Below are 17,378 nucleotides of genomic sequence, written 5' to 3' on the forward strand. Positions count from 1 at the left end.
AGCTGGCAGTTCTCAAGACTTTTGCAGACGTTTGTGAGATTGCATATGTGAATTTTTAACACATTCAAAGGGACAAACAGCTGGTTTACATTCCTTCTTCAGTGACAGACCTGAGTTCTTTTTCATCCTTGCTGCTTCATACAGTCTAATTAACTCTTCAGTGTTTACATTAAGGATGAAACATCCCTCACTTTTTTCCTTTTTATTGGCAAGTTTCACACGTTTGTTTTGAACCTTGTTTGAATTTGAGACTCATTTGGGGTTTCCAGGTTTGCTTGCTTTCCTTGTTTTCTGAATGAAATGTATTTCTGAAGACAGCAGTGTGGTTGAGATCTCTTGTACATATTTAGCGCAGTACCTAGACTATGAAGTTGTACTATTGTTCTGTAAAGAGGGTGAATAGAAATTATTGTAAAGCGTTGGGAGAAGTATAGTATTGTATTTGTAACAATATCGTTCTTTGTAAACATTTAATGATCTCTCTATATAAATATAAATATATCTAAAAATATATGTGAGCCTGGAATGTTGATACTGCACATCTACTGAATGAGCTATTTTGTTGTGATGTATTTACTGTGCTACATTCCTTATTTAAGAGAGCGCTAATGTCTGTAAGATTTGCAACAATAAAATACAAAACAAAAATACCTCAGACAAGGCTGGGCGTTTGCTGATACTGGTCTAGGGGTTGGCTTCCCAGTACCGAATGCGTGAACGCTTGGAAGATGTCTGAACTTCGCTTTTGCCACTTGGTCTGGAGTGGTACCACATGTGTCTCTGCAAATGCGAACCAGTGTTATTAGCTTGATTTTTAAAACAGCATTATTTTCAGGTAGTAAGTGACACTGGTGCTCCTAAATTAAGCTGATTCCTTATTTAAGGTTGTATCCCAGGTTTTACCATGTGAAATGTCACCATGTTTGAATCTTCCAAAAATACATTATTGCAAGATGCCTTTTATGTGACAGAAATACTATTTTATTGTCCACATAACTTTTATGAAAAGAAGCATATTTAATGAGGCCTCTTTATACTATAAAAAAAATTTTTCTTCGAAGATCATCAGCGTGGTTTATTCTTAAAGACCTAATCCCATTTCAATAAACAAAAAGTAGAAATGTGATATGTCTGTCCTTAGAATAAATCCTGGAACTGCCTGTGCCAAGGTTAAAAAATATTTGTATCATGACAGGTGGATTATGAAAAACATGATGGTGTTTGAAACTCAACCAGCAAAAGCCAACAGAGGAGCATTTCTTCAGGTGAGGCCTCACAGGACTTTCTGTGCTTCATAGCTTGTCATGAGTGCTTTGAAACTACAGAAATGCAAACATACACCACGGCTGATTCAGAAGGAAACTGAACATGGGCCTTCAGCCGCTGAGTGGCTGTTTGCAACATGAAATACAAATATTGCCAGTGTGGGAGAATGGAGTATTTCACTTTATTTGCTTGAAGGGTAGGTTGGAGAAACCATGAAGTCTTTGGCCAATGGTACAGCAGGCAGGCTGGGGTTGCTTTCTGTGTTTCCCTGCTTGCCACCCTCCATCCTCCTCTTTTTACTGTTCTTGTTCAAGCTTCACATTCTGATTTCTGTATGACAAATTTCTTTGCGTTTCAGTGGATGAGCCTAAGTCTGACTTTTCCTGCAGTGGTAGAGAGAGAATTCTCACAGATTTGCTGTCTTCCGTGGGGGACATTTTTCTTGCCCTCGCCCGTGGTGTTCCAATGGTTTGGATCCACACTGGGAGGATGAGCAGATCCCACCCCAGTCCCAGCACCCTGTAGTGCCCTGCAGGCTGGAGAGGTGGTGTAGGGGCTGTGCGTGGGGACTGACGGTGTCCGAGAGTGGGGCTGGGATGGCGACTTAAATAAATGGTGAGTGCGGGAGCACAGAGTAGTGATCCTGACCTGAAGAACATTTCACAGGGAGAGGTCGGTGACCCAAGTGTCAGTTCAGCTGAGTCGGTCTGGCGCCGTGCGGTGCGGCTCCGTGCGGATCTCGCGTCAGGAATGTCCCTTGGCTGCAGCATGAGTGTGGCCGGTTGATCGGGAGAGGAGGCCGCAGGCAGCCCCGCTCGGTTCTGGTGGTGACACCACCTGCATGTCCTTGCCTTCGCCTTGAAGTGCAGCAAGACGTTCTCCTGGGAACATCCTTCTTGTTTTGATGCCAGAAGTGAGCAGTGGAGTTGTTTTCTTCCAGGAAAATCTTGTAATAGCTCAAATGACTGAAATGGGGCAACCCTTGCGTGGGTGGGATCTGCATAACTTCTTGCACTCTGGTCGTAGGCCTGTTTGATGCTGTGCAACTTGGGGTTCCCAGCATCTGAAGGGAATTTACCTGTGGTGTCCCCTTTCTTTATAGCATTAGCTGTAATAAATAGCATTTTAAATGAGACTTTACAGTAGAGTCCAAGAGCCTTTCTTACTGGGATGATAACAAGCCAGCACGTCCAGGTGCAAAACACCTATGCTTTGGAGTTCTGGTTTTGCTTCTGTCAGTAAGGCAAGAATGATGTCCTACCATGAAGCAAGAAGGTCACTGAGCCAAAAGAGACCTTCTTTCAGGCAGCTTGTATTTTAATTAGAGTTTGCAAATTAATGACCTTCTTTTATACAGGATAGTGTTAGAACTCTGAACGCCAGTTTATACCGAGAGCCTGCTTTTTATCTGAAGGTCTGCATTTTATGACTGGAGTGTTTAATTTAAACCAAGGTACTGATAATGCACAAGGTTCTTGGATGCTGCTTTTGACGGCTGCTGCCGCGAGAGTGGTATGTAATCACAGCCCGTAGCGGCACAGGTTGCCAAGCTGCAGAGCCATGGCAATGTTTCTGTTCTGTGACTTCAAGTAAGGTGGCACTTAAAATGCCCAGACTGTGTATGTGCATCATGGTAAATTTTCTTCCTGGCTTTCTAGCAACGTGACAAGCACTGGACAGTGGTTTCATTGCCCTCCACAATGAAGTGTGACTGCTATAATAGTCATAGCTTGTTACAGAAACTGAGAGATATTGATGAGTTTGGTGTACAGGAATGAGGTGCATATATATGTTTGGCAAGCAGAATTATGTATAAGGGCATTATCCATGAATCTGCACGCTGACTTTTTTGAGGGAGGGCAGCAGCAATTCTTAGGAAACCAAAGAATTTTAGCAGCATGTTAATTAAGAGAGGATGCATCTCAGACATAGTGCAAAGTGACCACAGCGCATACGTGGAGAGAGCAAGTTGTGGTTCATGCTTAAACATTTTGATTGCTGCTGTAAATGCCAATCCTAACTACTTCTGTTTCTGTAAAACACTTTAAAAAGGACATTTTTTTTTTTTTCCTTCTCCAATGCAATGTTTTTGGATACCCTCATTTTCTCTGCCACTGAGCACCTGGCGTGACTGCTCTCCTGGAAGAGCCCCCCTCCCTTGAAACCTAGCATCTATTTTAAATGTTTACACTCCGGCTCAGCCAGGCAACACATCATTTATGCTAATTCTCATGCTTCCACAGCAGCAATTTTGTGCAGAGTTTTTCCTTGCTGGATGATTTTACCGATGAGCAAATTAAAGTGGCAGAAAAATATCTCTCTGAATCCTAAGCAACTGGCTAACAGGCTTGTGCCCTCCCCCTTCACCACTCTCTCATTTCTGGTCACCTGCGTGCGGGTGTCTATAGGGGTGGGAGGAACAGGGGAAAGACATAGGAATTACTTACTTTCAGAGAATTAAACTGAAACTAAAAGGTACTTCTTTTTTTTTCCCCCACTTTAAGTCCATCTTTCATGCTTATCCTTAGGAGAAGCATCCACTGAAGCTTCTTCCTGACATCTTTACCCTCTTGCAGCCCACATGTAGTCTGCCTTTCCTCCCTGTGCCATCCCGTGCGGCATCATCCATGGCTCCTGTGGATTTCCCTGCTGAGTGAGGAGATGTGTGCGCTGCTCCTTCTACAGAAGGGCATCTTCGCGCAAGACCATGGAAGTTCATGAGCTGTACCCTGGCAGCGATGGGAAGAGAAGACAGTAATGACAGATTGCACTGAGCTTTGTGGCCTCCTGTTTTAGAATGAGAAGGCCTGGGACTAAGGGCAGCACCTTACCCACTAATAAATTCCCGTTGCTCTAACTGGTGGCTTTTCCATTGTGTGAGAGGTGCAAGGGGAATGGTGAAGGCATCTGCATTTGAGAGAGTGCTGTTGACAAAGGGAAACTTTTCCATTAGTTCTGAAGGCTGCCTGGACAAGAAATGAGACCGCATCTGCAAATAGTGTGAGAAGTTCTTCTGAATGTATGATAGCTCATACAGCTGGTAGGGATTAAAAAAAAAAAAAAAGGCCACACACAAGCTGCTGCTGGTGAGAGACTGGTTCTGATGAAAGAGATTTGCATAAACTTTTCCTTGAGGGATAAAGAACACTTTAGGAAATGAAAATGATTCTTCTGTTACTAAGGGCTGTACTGTCACTGCCACTAGACACCTTACAGCTCTTGAAGTCTTTGCCGGTTTTAAACTTGTTGAAATAGCATGAAGTGCATTAAGTGTCTGTTACATTATCGCTTGCTGAGATTCTGACTAAGAAACTGGCTACGCTACTGTGTCTCTCAGTGCCTGAAGATAATTAAATTAAAACTTGCTCCATAGTTTGGGTATATGGGTAACCTTTTTTGGTTTTTTTGAAACTTGCAATGCTACCCTTCTAACACTAGCACTGAAACTTGTCTTTTCTTGGAAAACTACTCAGTTTGTAAGAGCATTATTTGGCAGCAGATTTGCTTCCTATCAGGAAAGTCTTTCATCTTTTCTGGATTGGTGTCCCGCAGTCAGGGAGGTGTGCGGGGTGGGCTGTAAACTCTCAGTGGCCAAGGCGCAGTGCTAGGGGTAGCGGCTGCAGGGGCTGGGCGCCAGTGGGCAAACCAGAGTCCTGCATGACAGAGAGCGAGGACCTGCCTCTCCAGCACGTAGCCATCAAGGTTGTCAAAGCCACTGGTGCAGAGTGGAACACAGCCCAGCTACAGAAACTAGCCCACTTGGGGTTCAGGCCACTGTCTGAGAAATACGGGAATTATGGTAGCTTTTTTCCACACCCATTCAGCTACAGAATTTGCAGGTATGTTACATGAGGCATGCAGAGAACAGGCAGGCTCCTACCCTGGCATGAAGTGCCTCCACTTGTGCATGCTCCATATGAAGAATGGTCACTGGTTAAGGGTGACTGCTGGTTACCCGCAGTGCACCCTGGGCATGGACCTGGCTGTCAGCTCTCTGCAACGCTCCTCCTGCTCCCCTCCAGGGAGCAGGTCTTCTAGAGAAGCCTGTGGCACCAGAAAGGTGAGTTTTGTTCAGAAAAGTTGATGGCTGCAAATATATATATTTTATCTTTTCCTCTGGTGCAGCAGCTGCTGTTGCCCCGTTGTTCCTCTTAAGTGTCTGTTAAAGCATAACCAGCTAAAGAAATCAGGTCATGTTTTGTGCAGGTCACTAAGGAAAGAGTTTACCTGGGTAATAACTTGATAAGTTTTATAAATAACTGTGGTGCTTGTCGTGGAGTAATTACCTGGCCCATTAGAAACTAAGAGCAGCTAATTTACTGAAATAGGATTTTTTCTTTCTCTCCTGTTATCTGAAAAATGTACCTGCCTTTTGAAGCACTGTCCCACAGATGGTAACTTTAGCTCAGGCTAGTCCCGTTCCACTGGGATAATGAGCAATTAACTGAATCGTGATCAAGTCTTCCGAAGCATAAGCTTACGTTGCATGCTGACTTGGAGCCCGGGGACCTTTGCAGACTGCTTTCCTGGTTGGGTTGCAGGGAGTTTATACACAGACTGTGGCAGCAAGGTAAGAGCTGTCAAGGGCTACTGGAAGTACAGTTTGCACTGATGGGGTGCGCATGGCTTTCCTCTTCCACAACCTAGTTTTGGACGGGCAATGATTAACTGGGACAAGGAAGCTAATACTGAAGATCTGAAAGAACTCTCACTTAAGATGATGCATGTAACCAGAGCAGCTGGAGTTTTAAATGTGATGGAATCACAAAATATGCAACAACAGAGCTGAGGTAAAAGCTAGCATAACAAAGCAGTGTGTTCTTGTGGTGTTTTCTTTCTTCTGCAAGACAAAACCTCTCAATTTTTACTTGCTGTGATCTTACCTCTGAGAGCAAAATGTACCAATATGCCAGTGCTCCAGCAAACTCAATACCCTTAATGTATTTCCTCTACCAGACAGGAAAAATAAAACACCAATTCTAATGCAGAGATATAAGCATTTTATTTTATTCAAGTTATCCTCTTTAGTGAGACTGGCCATGCTGCCCAGTTTCAACTTCTGAACAAGCTTAATTAAAACTCAGTTTAAGGCTTCTTGGTATTCAGTGGGAAAGCTGTTTAATAATTTTTAAACGAATCTTTATCTTTAAAATAGCAGCAGGTATATTTAGCCATCCTGCTGAGACACAGAAGGCCACAAACTAGCCTTGCAAATAAAATGTATGCCTGATCCCAGCCTCTGGAAATACTTAGGGTATTCAACGTTGGGATCATACCTATAAAACGGAGCTTAAAAATCGACAGTCGACAGCTTGAGCCAACTGGCAAATACGTTTGTTTACTAGCCGGGGTGTGTCAACACACAGGTCACTGTGGCCCAGTGGTTAAGATTGCCAAAACGACTTCAGGTAGTCTGCCTGCACATCTGCAGAGGATTTGGGATGGCTGCAAACGTGCTTCCAGCGTGGATGTCAGCTGGTGTGTAGCAAGTGCCTCTGCTAGGAAGTGAACTGCTATATGCCAGAAAATAACTAACTACACCCGCGGAGCTACAGTGACCCGCACCAGATGCACACAGTTGTTGACACCAGCACTGTTATCTGAAGAGATACAAAATGCACACACACATTAACTGTCCTTGGCTCACCCAGGTAAACCAGCCAGTCTGCCGTCTCTCTTGTAAGTTGAGTAAAAACAAGCAAATCTGTCCTAACTGGTGATGGACTAGAGAGACGCCACAAGGCAGTATCGTTATCACAAACAGACTAGGTCCACCTGAGCAGCCCAGTGAAGGCCAGCTTACAAACTGCTTAATAGGCTTTGTCTAACCATCTTCCCCTTAGGAGTCTGGGTATAAAAAGAAATGGATTGTCAACACACTCTTCCACCCACTTGTCAGAGATAATTTTTCCTATGCAGCTTGTACATCTGACAGAGATGCTCTGCTGAGGAATAAAGAGAAACCAGCTCAAAGATTGACAGAAACCAGCTCAAAGATCGACAGAAACCAGCTCAAAGATCGACAGAAACCAGCTCAATACATTTTCCCTGACAATGCTGGCAAGACCGTGAGGCTGTCCATGCTCTGCTCTCTGGATGCTCCTCTCTACTAGCTGATCTTCAGCTTTGGTGGATTATGTCTGGAACGTAACATACGGGGACTCAATAACATGGCTTGCTGGACAGGTGTCATCACCTCGAAAAGGAAAAAAAACCACAACTTAAATCAGATTTGTTTTCAGGCTCTTGTTCCATTAAAATAGTTTCTTACACAACTAGGAAGAAGCTAGTTGTACTGCTGAGGCTAGAACTGGTATTTGTCAAGGAGGCCTGGGAAAAGCGTTCCCAGCTGGGAAAAGGAGTGAGTGTTATCTGGTTTTGTTTTGTTTTGTTTTGTTTTTAAAGCCGCACAAGAACTAGCACACCCCAAAATCATGACATGTCAGATACTGCTTAATAGGAATCTAAATGTTGCTTACTGCAGAAGCCACTGGACTGTAATAAGCTTCAGGCCAGTGTGACAAATTGAATTCTCATATGGAATTTTGTTTCAACTGTTTCTGTCAAATTTGTTGAGGTTTTGTTGCCCTGTAGGCTGCAGTGGGAAATCTCACTTTATCTGCAGAGCCTAAATTAAAACCTTTGATGTGTTTTGCATGAGATCTCAAACCAAAACTGATAGTCACAGCCAATCACTTGTACTGTGCATGAATCAACTCATCTATCCAAATGGTCTAAAAGCTACCAGAGCCTCTTTTTTGATGAAGTCTGTCTGAATGTCTGAAACTTCTGAATATTCATTCAGTTAATGTAAACACATATTTCCTACTTTCTGGGTTTTTTTACTTTAGTACCAGGTCTTATTTTCATCCTGGGAGCCACTTATGGAAAGTTGCTTCTAGTGGGTTTATGTAAAAATTTCCTTATCAGCCTCCATTCCTTCCAGTTCATAATAATAAATGCTCTATAACACCATTCCCTCTCCCCGGCCATGCTCAGTGTAAGATGCTGTCATGTTATTTGCGGTTCATGATTCTACCACAGAAGACTGTCTCCTTTAGCTTCTAGGTACACATGTAGTTTTCTGAAAACCTTCCTGGGCTGTGTGGTTGATAGAGCAAGAGACATTGAAGATGCACAGCCTCTCCCACACTCTAAAAAAACCTGAAGGACCGAGGGAAGCTAACTGGGTCCAAAAACTGACGCAAAACCAAGGTGGTGGCTTATATAAACATGTACTCCCCAACCACAGCCTGCTTGGGTTTCCACATCACCTGATATGTACACATAATAAAACTACCTGCTTAACGAAGGCGATAGCTTCTACTTTATGTTTCTCATCTGATTTTAACATGGACTTGATGTTCTCCACCAATTGGTGTATGTCAGGGCTCATGCTGCCAGAGGACTGCTGTAGGATACACGCCACAAGCCGCTTATTGTCTGCGTAAGAGTTGTACCCCACCAAAGATTGGGGCCTTCCCCTCAAAACTCTTGCTCTCGAACAACGCTTCTGTGCCGTGACAGGCCACAGTTGTGGTTTTATTTCAGTCTGCATTGCAGCTTTGCAGCTGGGCCCTGCCCCTGAAGGTAAAGATCAAACAAAGCAAACAATCCACTTGGTTCACAGTGCTGTTCAACAGGTACCCCCCTGAGATTTCAGTCCTGGTTCGATGACCATGCAGCGCACAGTTTAACCATGTAAAACTTAACAGTCTGGCGTGGTCAGGGGAGCATGCAAGGCTCACTCTATATTGCATGTACACTAGAGAAAAATGCCTGTAAAATAGAGTAGTAGCTATGGTTGAGTGCGTATCACTTGTCAAAGGGTCTGGAGGGACATTTCTGGGAGAGCCATTTGCCAGATTGTGTGCATCGGTTCCTTTCTCTTTCACTTCTGTTCTGAGCAGACCCAAAATGAGCACTGAGTGCCAACGTTAGCATACAGCTAAGCAAAGCAGCTCAAGCAAAGCTTGAAGGCTTTTATGATCTCTCCTAAACTTTTTGGAACTTTCAGTTATTGCCAGTCAAGAGGGCTAGTTACAAAATACCTGAAAATAACTGCTTATCAAGCTGGAAGCTAGTAATACTACAAAGTAGGAATTTAATGGGGGAAAAAAAAAAAAATCAAAATTACTTTGCAAGGACTAAACAAGGGGCAGCAGAGAATCAGTTCCACTGCCTTTGGTCTAATTAACAATGATAAATTTTTAGCCCTGTAAAAAAAACCAAAAAACAAACGAATGACCACCTACAGGTTGTTCAAGAAGCACTTCAATGTTGGCTTTATGCCAAACACAACAATACCAGGAGGAGATCCAAAACTTTCCAGCACTAGCAGCACTAACCTGAAACGCCTTCCCTTGTGCTGTTGCAGCTGAGTTCCCTTTCTGCAGCACTTACATATTTTAATTCTCAATTCCAGTGCTGAACGGACCTAACCTCAGTTAGACCAAGCCTCAGTTAGACCGAGCCTGGACATGAGCCAGCAATGTGTGCTGGCAGCCCAGAAGGCCAACCGTACTCTGGGCTGCATCAAGAGAAGCATGGCCAGCAGGTCGAGGGAGGTGATTCTGCCCCTCTGCTCTGCTCTGGTGAGACCCCACCTGCAGTACTGCGTCCAGCCCTGGAGCCCTCAGCACAAGAAGGACACGGAACTGTTGGAGCGGGTCCAGAGGAGGGCTACTAAAATGATCCAAAGGCTGGAGCACCTCTCCTGTGAGGACAGGCTGAGAGAGTTGGGCTTGTTTAGCCTGGAGAAGAGAAGGCTGCGGGGAGACCTGATTGCGGCCTTTCAGTACCTAAAGAGGGCCTATAGAAAAGACGGGGACACATCTTTTTAGTAGGGCCAGCTGTGACAGGACAAGGGGTAATGGTTTTAAACTAAACCAGGGTAGGTTTAGACTGGATATGAAGAAGAAATTCTTTACAATGAGGGTGGTGAAACACTGGAACAGGTTGCCCAGAGAGGCAGTGGAGGCCCCATCCCCGGAAGCATTCAAGGCCAGGTTGGACGGAGCTCTGAGCAACCTGATCTAGTTAGCGGTGTCCCTGCTCACTGCAAGGGAGTTGGACTAGATGACCTCTAGGGGTCCCTTCCAACCCAAAACATTCTATGATTCTAGAATGCCCAAATGCTTCTGACTGATGGAGTCTGTCTACAGCAGAAATGCTCTGCTCCGCTTTCATAGCTATGAATAGGCTTTACGTCATGTAACTATTGCTTCAGCAGCAGATTCTCTGGGGTGCTGTGGTGGAAGTTGATAGGAGGAGAAGATAAAACACATGATGTAGCGGAGACATACATTGTATTCCACAAAATAGTAAGTGTAATCCAGATACGCATGCTCCCAATATTCAAAACAAAGGGTTGTTACTAACACGCCTCCTCCCCACTTACGTTTTGTGACCACTCATATGTATCAGCAGCTACCATGGGGATTCCAATATCCTCTAATAAAAACTGCAAGATTCTTTACTAGTGGACTTTTAAGACTGTCAACAGATGCAAGGACTCTGCAGTCACACAGCAACTGAATTGGATCACTGACACCAAAGTAGCTGCAACAGACATCATTGACTCCGCTGTAGGTTTTTTGTGTTGAGTTCTTGGGGTTTTTTTGATGTTACGAGGAGTGAGAAAAGGGGTACACATTTACAGGCTAATACCAAATACCCAAGCTAATTTTGCTTTTAATTGCACCCATTGACAACTGCCCTTGCAAGCTTTTAGATCCCAGTGTACGAATACACCAAGAAATCTTATGTGCTCCCCCCTTCCTCATCATCCACCATCCCTCCCTCCTCCCCAGACTAGCAACGCCTGCTACAGACCCTGTTCCTAGATGTGAAAGCCTAAGGAGCAGAAAGACTAAGGTGTTGGGAGGAGAAGATCTGGCAAAGCACAAACCGTTTGCTGTAATGTAGGTGCTCTGTCAGGAGACAGGAGCTGATTTCTGCGCGTACTAGGTTCAAGGCACTAACCTTCTGAGAAATGTTCTTTTAAGGACTGAATGCATAAGCACTGACAGAGAAAAATCAAGTCACCTTGAAGCGATTGGCTGTGCAGTACAGGCTTGCTTCTAGTGTACCTCCACAAGGGATTGGAAGTTCGCGTGAGAGCTGCTTCTACAGGCACCAAGCTTGCACTTGCAGGCAGAAGGCCGGAAGACCCAGGAATTTTTTCAGCTGAAAAATCTGGAATAGTAAAGGTGAAGGAAAGGTAGTCAGCATAAAGCGGATCTGCAGAAGCCGTTGTTAGAGATTACTACTGACTTTTTTTGTGTGCCCCTCCCATCCCCCCCCGCCAAGCTCTAATGATTGGGCACAAAAGCCTAGAGGTGCATGCATGTGTGCATATGCCCACACTCACCATAACACTGGTCTAAAGCCTGCTTAAACATATGCAGAAACCTGTTCAGCCTAATACAACTGGAGTAGCAAAAGATACAGCTTTGCCTAATATAAACCTCACCTTAAAGTACCTGATGGGAGAGAAGGGAGCTACAGCTTTCATGGAGAGAAAACTAAATCTCACAGAGCTCAAAATCCTCCTGCATGTAAGCAGTTGTACCAAAATATGACTGCATATGGTCACAGAGGTAGCTTGTAAATCAGTCACCAGCCCCATATAAGGGAATTAAAAATCTTATTTCTTGAGGTTCTTTATTAAAATAAATATTTTCCTGAATTCTTGTGAGGTGTTTCATCTTTCCAATTAATCAACGTTCCTCCTTTTCCTTAGGGTGAAATTGCATGCTGTGATTCCCACAACTGCCTTTTAGCAAACAGGACGGGATGGAGCTATGTATTGATCTCGCCAAGCCTGGTTCTGTACCTCCACCTGGCAGCACCCGACACATTACAGTCTCTTATTTGGAACATGGCAAATGTTTGTGCTGCTACTCTAACAGAAGTGTACCAGTGACTGAAGCGTTTGGAAAATTAAGGCTTGGATGACAGGTACTTGTTGAGCATAGCACCTTATCTCCTACAGGACTGCAGCCTGGAGTCTCTAAAGAAAGAAGCAGTGAGACCACCTATATGAAGCAGATACCAGCCTGGAAAGTCAGGGAGTAGGACCCAGCAACAAAGCATGGCAGACTGAGAATTAAAGACCAGGTTTAAGATTAAAGAATCCATCACCAATATAAACTTTTTAACACCAGTGGAGTTGTCCTAGCAGTCAGTCCTTGAGGTACAGTGCTGATGGTACTCTGGAGAAGTTGGGGGGTTTTTTAAATACTAAACTAATGAACCAATTTCATCACCTTATGCTAACTCTTCATTATATTAATGTTTCAGATGCCAGCGATAACCAGCTGAAGCTGCTGTGTACTGGAAATGCATACACCTAGCACGTGGTGATATAGAGCAGCTGCCAAGCATCCCCAGCCATCAGTAGAAGGTTGCATGTCTTCCTACGACAGTCAGCAGGGAAAGTACTTCTGAAGTCAGGACAACCATTTTAGCTGGCATGGAGAAGCTTACAGCTCCTCCTGCAGCAGGCAGCCAGGACTCCCCCAGCTCTTCTGGCAGAGGACAGTGCATAGCTTTAGCTTCCATCGGGAGCTACACTCATTCAATCAGTCCCGATGATGCCAAGACCCTCATGGCTTCATACACAAATGCCCTGGCACAACAGACTACCGGCATAAACTAAAAGTTCAGCTTTTATTTATAGGCTATTAGTCTCCATCAGCTGAGACAGCCCATGGAGTTACTCTGCCACAATTCCAGCATATCCCCTCATTTTGCATTCCCCTCCTGCTGTGGTTTAACCCCAGCAGGCAGCTCAGCCCCACACAGCCGCTTTCTCACTCCCCCACAGTGGGATGGGAAGAACTGGAAGGGCAAAAGTGGGAGGATTCATGGGTTGAGATACAGACAGTTTAATGGGGATGGCAACAAAACAAATCAAAGGAAGACAAGTGATGCAAAACCAATCGCTCAGCACCAGCTGACTGATGTCCAGCCAGCCCCTGAGCAATTGGCAACCTCGGAAAACTCCTCCCAAGTCTTTGTTGTCCAGCATGACATTATATGGCATGGGACATCCTTTTGGTCAGCTGGGGTCAGCTATCCCTGCTCTGTTCCCTCCCAACTTCTTGTGCACCCCCAGCCTCCTTGCTGGTGGTGGGCAGGGTAAGAGACAGAGCAAGCCTCAATGCTGCACAAGCACTGCTTAGCAAGAGCTAAAACGCTGGTGTATTATGAACCCTGTTTTGGTCACAAATCCAAAACAGCACCGTAGGGGGAGCTATGATGAAAATTAACTCCATCCCAGCCAGACCCAGTCCCCCTCCCCAAGTATAAATAAAGGAAGAAGGACTGCTCAGCGTATTTCCTTTTCTTAAATTCACTGCCCCTAGGAAGCCTTGGCATCTAGAAGTAGCACTGTTAATTTTCTTCATTAAGAAGCTCACTTCTTTATCTGAATTCAACAGCCAGGCTGAGATTTAAATGTCTCCTTATAGGACTTTTAATTTAAAAACAAAAAGAAAAAAAAAAAGAGAGAAAGAAAAAAGATGGATAAACCAGTTGAAGAGATGGGGAGGAGGCTGGGCAAAGCTTGAAGTGGCCTCAATGTGTAGTCTAGCTATGTCCTGTACTGGTATGCAGAAGCTATTTAGTATTTCTTCCAGTGCAGGTGGAATAATAGAGTAATTCTCACATTTACCTCAACACAACACAGCATTATTTTATCCTTTTCCTATTTTCATCAGCAACAAAACGTCAACAGGCACCATCACATATACAAAACAGCATTAGAGCTGGACATCATTTCTTGCAAGGTATGGACATAGAAGGAGCAGCTAACTTGTAGATTACTAAGAAGGAAATATATCTTCCTTTTTGTACCTTAAGAGAAAACAACTTTTTATGTATTTTAAGCATTAATCATGCTTTCTACTGCCCAAAACAATCATGATTCTGTATCTCTGGCTTGCAATATGATGGCTGTCTTTCAAAGAAATAATAATGCTGCTGCTACAATAAGTCATGTGGATTGGGCAGAACTGTTGTAGAACAAATTTTAAAATGTGCTTTTTAGCTTGAGAAACCTGCCTGCCACTCACGTCCTCCAAACCAACGACTTCCACAACACTTGTTTGCAGAGCACCTTCCTGGAATAAAATCAGAAAGTTGAAAAATAACAAGCCGCCATCTTTATTCTGGTACTTTCTAAGAACATCCACCTTAGAAAGTGAACACTTCTGCCTAACTCCACAGTGACTACATGATACGTGTTTAATCCAACTGCAAAACCAAGACTAGCAAATGTCTAAAATCAATGTTCCAGCTGCAGAAAAACATCATCAGCTACCAAACTCCACCGGCTTTCCCATGCCAGCTCAGATTTTAGGATCTCAGTCACAGCTAATGAACTCACCAAGAGCTGCAAGAGATTTTCCCAGAAGATGGCAGGAAATAGCTCCTTAGGAGGCGCCTCCCCAAAAGTGTTCACCAGAGCTACAAATATCTTTGGGCAGTACTGTGCCTGGGAACCCTTTTCAGTTTTACTTCACAGAGATTCAGTTTTCTTTCAAGAGATTCAAATACAGGTCGTAATTCAAAATGTGACAGCCTAGCTCTGATTTTTGTGAACTACTAAGTTCTTAATTACAACCAAAATTCAAGATACCTCCAATCTCATGTTTTATGTTCAGATACAGCTGTGCAGAAAAAGGCAAACTCAAACCAAAGGCTATTTTGTGGTGATGCTTGGCTAAGAATATTATAGTTGATCATTTCAGGAAGGCTGGTATGAGGCAAAGGTACCTCATGGTTAAGTTTACTTCTCAGTTTTCAAAGAGCTCTCTGAAACCTGAAATACAGCAGAAATCCCAAAGACCTTTCGCTGTACCACCTTCCTCTCAGGAGGCAGCTCTGAGAGGCAAGAAATCAGAACAGTGCCGGGAGAAACTTTTTGGCAAATGCCGATTTTCATAATGTAAGTTTACATTACCCCATTAACGCTGGAACAAAGCATGGCGGTCAAGAGCAGAGCTGCCTGGGGACCTTCCCCACACAACCTTCAGAGATGTCTGTGACCCAAAGCATCTCAATTTTTCCCCTGCTTTTTATTATGTTTTAAATTGCTGATTTGGTACTGAGCAGGAGCCTCAGGCAACACACAGAAGCCCACATGTTTTGCTCTCTGGACCCATGTCAGGCTTACAGCTATCGCTAGTGGATGCGATCTCTCTGCAAAGAAACGTTACACAAGAGAAAGTCCTTCCTCCCACAGTTTAGGGCTTCTCTGGGCACTGGCTGGAGGGAACCAAGATGACTGTGAAAATTATGTTCTTGCAAGCTGAGAGGAAAGGGCAGAGGGAATGGCAACGTCTACGGAAGGCTGCTTAGAGAAGAGAAGAATAAAACTTCCAGAAAGAGAACTGGGAAGCACCTTCGCGAAAGGCTTCTGTCAAGGTTATGGAGGTAATGCGTGGAGAAATTTGAGGAAAAGAAAGAAAATATTTTGATAACTGATCATTGCTTTTTTTAATCCTAAAAATAGAGGAAGTATAACATGATAAAATAGTTTTTTATTTCATGCTATTTCATCTGCCCCTAAAAACTTCAGAATAGTTTTGGAGTACAATGGGGATTGATGCCCCATTGATGTTACTTCTCCACATTTTTCCAATACGTTTGTGCTGAGCTTCTATTCAATGTAGGCCACAAAACTATATACTTCTTGAACCTTAGTTTTGTTCTTAAACGTGCCTGATCTGGCCTACCCAGCTCAGTCACACCTTGAAAACTAAACTTATTAAAGAACATGCAACTGGGAAAGCATTCCTTAAAGTCACTTAATATGAAAGTCATTTCCAGCATGTGCGCGTTTGTCCATCTGTTCTTTATTTCTTAATTTTCACTCGCTTATTATGTAAGCAGGGCGAATTCTTGTGTTAGTCAAAACCCAGCACCTTTTCAAAGTGATGACAGAGGAAGGTAGGGAATAGGCATCAAAGCTTTTTCAGGGAACCCCACTGCCAAGAAACTGCTGCAGGCAGTGAGGAGGCTCTGTGCTGCTGCTGGTAAGCAGGACACCGAAGGGGGAAGGGCCATCCTCGGGCACCACTCGCCCACCCTCTGCACTTGTACCCCAGCTGAACAACAGCATCAGGACTTTTGCCTCCTGTAAAAATTTAGTGTTTCAATAGCAGGAACAACTGTCAGCAGCATATGGGTCCAATTTGAGAATACACAATTTGGATAAGCAGATTTGCATTTTGACAAAAGCCGCTAGTTCCCAAATGGTACTTTAAATTGGACTGGGGTGGAATTCTAGACCCCAGGTGATTGGTTTCCTGCCCCACATGGACCGCCTCTTCCCTTAAATTCACTCGCCTTATAACACTTTGCATTTTATTCTTAATGTGGGAACTCACCTCCAACTGATAATGCTGTTGTGCCAGTTCTAAAAAATAATTACTCCTATTTCCTTATTTGTAAAATAACAAGATTACAGGTAGAAGCTGACCAGACATTCGTAATGCTAGTTTGTTTTGTCTACCACTAAATAAGACAAACATAAAAGTTCTCCCATGGACAAATGAACAACACAATAAATTGGCTTTGCTAGCAGTGCCTTGGGCTCTGCAATTTAAAGGGCGGAGGAGAACAGCTATGCGTTCCAGACATGTCCTTGACATGTGTTTTGACCACCATAGTGTTCCCTCTTTCCAAGGGACATATCTGTTTTGGAGTCACCCCAGGTGCAGCTTGAAGACAGTGGCTCACCACCCTGGATGCAGCCCTGCTCGCACCCTGCCCCCCTCCTTTTTGCACCAAGGTTTTGGATGTGGGCTCCTTGGGAGCTCAGCACAGAAACTCAGTTCACAGTTGCAGCATGGCATTTGGGGTACAGACCAGGCAGGGAGGGGAGGAAGAGTGCGAGGAAGCTGACTGAGAAAAGGTCAAGTCCCATCTCAGCCGGACACCTTGGATCCAGCCTGCGGCGAGTCGTATTTCCTCATCTGCCAAGAACAGAAATTAAGCCTCTGTTGCTGTAACGTCTGCACAACTGCCCTCAGCACCTTGGAACAAGTAGCCTGACTTCAGAAAGATGTTGCCATCACTTAAATGTTATTATCAGCTAGCTT

Source organism: Egretta garzetta, unplaced genomic scaffold (assembly GCF_000687185.1).
Source record: "Egretta garzetta isolate BGI_Z169 unplaced genomic scaffold, ASM68718v1 scaffold173, whole genome shotgun sequence".
NCBI classification, from domain to species: Eukaryota; Metazoa; Chordata; class Aves; order Pelecaniformes; family Ardeidae; genus Egretta; species Egretta garzetta.